We start from the raw sequence: 4068 nt of genomic DNA, 5'->3' as shown, positions 1-4068 counted from the left end.
TTCATAATTCACAGAACTCACTGTGATCGATTTTTAAGAAAACTGATACCATGGATATTTGTTCTCTGTAATGTAAAATTAATAGCAGATGCACAACTGGGAGAAATCTTTTCCTGCTGTTCTCATAGTTATTAAAACTTTTGGACGCTACTCTTTGTCTTTCTAACTCACAGGCTCTGCTGTGCCCCTTGCTAATTCCCTGTAGCATCTGAAAACTATGACTCCTCACCCCCTTTTGAAAATGCCCATCTTCCTTCTTTTCTGCTTTGAAGTAGAAAAGCAATTTCTATTGACTGAGCATGGACTGTTATTGACAGATAGTGTCTTAATTAGTACTCAAAAGCAGCTTTCAAAGGAATACCAATGTTTAAAAAGAAAAACAGAAACATCACCAGGAATGGCTCAGCCAGTGTGTGGTGGCACCAATGTTCAAAAATATTACTTGGTACTGCCTCTCTTGTTTGGCTTACTTAGACAATATACTTAGCCTTTCCAGGCTTGAATTTTCCTGTGTATGAGTTAAATCATAGCTACTGAAAGGATTCTATAAGACAGAACATATAAAGAGACTAGCACTACATTCATATTTAATCATTATTAATTTCTATTACTTTTAAACTACTAGGTCATTCCAATATAAGTATCCTGGAAGCCCTCAGCCTGTGTAAAGCAGAGACTTCCTTTCTTCCTATTCTATTTCACATTGATGTCACACCCACTGTACTCATTCGCTAGATAAAAAGCCTAGGCAACCTCTATCCCAGGGGTTAGAAGAAGCTTTCCCCGATTTTTCTTTCATAATCTTTATAACCTATCATTCATACTCGTATAGGAAGGAGCAGGCTTTCTCATTCCAAATCAGCTCACTTTCTTCACCTCCTTTGGAATCCCTCATTGAATTACCTTGGTCTTCACAAGAAGTTCCAAAGTCTCAGCAGAGAACATCCAACCAATTGACAGGCAGGGCTTTGTTTGTAAGGTTTATTTTGGGGTTGGGTTAGACGAGGTCTCATTTTACATACTAGCCTGGCCTCAAACTTACTATATAGCCCAGGCTAGCCTCAAATTCATGATTCACTCATTCTTGTTCTCCAAAGTGATGTTATCATACCCTATGACACATGCAACCTTTCAATGTCAAATCTTGGTTAACTCTCCAGGGTCGTCGTCTCTCCTGACTGCCTCCATTTTCCACAGGAACAAAACTGCTGCTCCTGAACTAGAAGCCCGTCTTTCTTGCCTTAGTATTCTGGGAAATGCAGCCTTCAGGAGCCACCAATGTCCTCATGGTTAATTCCTTTCTGCCCTTCCAATGCTCTTCAATCCCCTTTTCTCCGGTCTTTGCTTACTCCTAAAATCTGAAACTGAGCCGGACGTGGTGGCGCACGGCTTTAATCCCAGCACTCGGGAGGCAGAGGCAGGCGGATTTCTGAGTTCGAGGCCAGCCTGGTCTACAAAGTGAGTTCCAGGACAGCCAGGGCTATACAGAGAAACCCTGTCTCGAAAAACCAAAAAAAAAAAAAAAAAAGATCTGGCCCCTTCTGTGGGTGGCCCTCCCTGGTTATCTAGGCTAACCTGGGCCCCTGTGTCAAAGGAGTCTCCCTTCTGATTCTCTACAGGGCCTCACTTACCATAATTAAAATTCCTAAGTTGAGCCTCTACATCTGCTTCTGGCCTCAACCACTCAGCAAGTGAAATTCAGATGGTGAGTGAACTAGATTGTAAGATGAGAAGTGGGCATGTTAATGGTGCCGTTATTAATCTGTACAAATGGAAAAATTCTAATGATGAAGACAAAATTACAGGATTAACCAGTAAGTCCTTCCATTTGGAGTGAGAGACTAGGTGCCTCCTGAGAGTTTATCTGACTGTTTATTCCAACCAAGTTCATCCCAGAGCTTCAATTTGGGAACCTGGGTCCCAGCTCAAAAAACACCACACAAATAATTTGCTGGTGTTCTAACTAAGAAAGAATTTGGAATAGCTTGGAAAACGCTTAAAAGAAAATATAAGACTAATTTTCATAAAGCCCATAAGAAATCTCTCAAGGTTGAGGTACTGAGGCTGTAGGTTACTATAGGAGCAAGAAAGCCCAAAGGAGGAAATCGGGAGCATTTAAAGCCCTGCTCTGAGGCCTGAGAATTCTCCGGGGGTCAGTTACAAAGTCGCCTATAAACCACTTGGCGACAAGCACAAACGCAAGTAGAGCCTCTTCCTTAATCTCACACTGCATAAAACCAGCTTTGGTTCAAGAGCACCATCCCTATACAGAAATGTGTAAAATTACAGATAAAAAACAACTCTCTTGGATGTCTGCAGAAAGAAAATAAAGGGTAAAAAAAATTTTTTTAAAGATTTTTTAAATAATTCCAAGTTTCACAATGTCATTTTGTGTATCTTTCTTTTTTTTTTTTTTTTTTTTTTTCACATTTCTACATTTTATTCCCACAAGGCAGCCAGGGTGAAGCTCGAGCCCAGGGCCACAGGCCTCTGGACCTTCCTCCGGCAGGGATGCACGCCAGGTCCTCAGGACTGCCCCACCAGCAGGCTGGTTTTCAGGCAGACCTTCATGAGTGCCGGGGTGGAAGGCTCCAGGGGTCACAGGGCAGGGGGGCTCGGTGTAGGGGCACACACTTGTAGGGCTAGCTAGAGATAGCACGGCAGGTCCTTCTCTATCACCTGGGGCTCCTCCATGGGACCATAGCGCTTCACCACGCAGCCATTCTTATCAATGAGAAACTTGGTAAAGTTCCATTTGATGGCATTTCCCAGCATGCCCCTGCCCTTGGGCTGGACTTTCATCCATTTCCACAGTGGGTGGGCATCGTCCCCATTTACACAGATCTTGCTGTACATGTCAAACTTGACGTTGTAGCCGGCTGCAAACTCCTTGATTTCTTGATTACTTCCTGGCTCCTGCCTCCCAAACTGGTTGCAGGGGAAGGCCAGGATTCGTAAACCACACTCAGCATATCGGGCATGCAGATCGACTAGCTGAGTGTAGTTTACGTCAGTTTTGCCTCATTGCGAGGCCACATTGGTGACGATGCACACGAAACCCCTGTACTTATCCAGGCAGACCATGTGCCCGTCGATGTCCTTGGCTGAGAATTCGTGCATGGAGCGCGCACAGCGCCAATCATCGCGGGATGCACACATGGTGCCTGCCAGACCAGGCGCAGCCAGAGCCCCGCACAGCAGTCTTGTGTATCTTTCAATGAAGGATAATTTTTAAAGTACAAATTTAAAAATAAATAAATAAACAAACAAACAAACACTGGAGCGGCTGGAGGGGTGGTTCAGTAGATAAAGCACTGGCTGCTCTTCCAAAGGACCAGGGTTCGATTCCCAGCACCCACATGGCAGCTTACATTGTCTGTTACTCCAGTTCACGAGATCCAACACCCTTACACTGACATACTTGCAGTCAAAACACCAATGTACATAAAAATCAATTAATAATTTAAAAAAAAAAAATGGGAGGATCACTGGACAATGGTGGCACACTCCTTTAGTCCCAGCACTTGGGAGGCAGAGGCAGGTGGATTTCTGATTTCGAGGCCATCCTGGTCTGCAGAGTGAATTCCAGGACAGCCAGGGCTACACAGAGAAACCCTGCCTTGAGGGGGAAAAAAAAAAAAAAAAGGAGAATGGGTAGTAGATACAGTCCTTAAGTCCACAAAACAGCAAATATACTCCATGAAAGCCAGCAGCCCCTCCCTTATTTCCTGGCACTCTGGCTACCACTGCGGATTGGATCGGCAGTGCACCCCAGTTTCAGCAGTACTAGCTGAACCTGTATGAACAGTTTACACTCAGCCAGTCAAGTGAGACAGGTAAAATGTGAGCATTATAGTTCTGAGAGGCAGAAGCGGTTACCGCCTCAGATCCCAGCAGACAGCCATTCGAGAGACCACATTGGTATGCAAAGAATTTGAACAGCGGTTTCAGAAGAAACATTTCAAGTTTGCAGTTAATACCAAATTGGAAGAGACAGCAAATAATGAGAAACAAAGCAGGCAGATAAAAGGGGTTTAGATATTTCAAGTACCTACCCAGCTAATAAAT

General features: G+C 44.0%; 1 pseudogene; it reads right to left on the bottom strand.

Moving 5' to 3' along the window:
* Gpx4-ps2 (glutathione peroxidase 4, pseudogene 2) lies at window positions 2426-3202 on the bottom strand (annotated as a pseudogene).

Source organism: Mus musculus, chromosome 10 (assembly GCF_000001635.26).
Source record: "Mus musculus strain C57BL/6J chromosome 10, GRCm38.p6 C57BL/6J".
Classification (NCBI taxonomy): Eukaryota; Metazoa; Chordata; class Mammalia; order Rodentia; family Muridae; genus Mus; species Mus musculus.
Note: the sequence above shows the minus strand (reverse complement) of the source record. Positions and strands in the feature narration are given on the sequence as shown.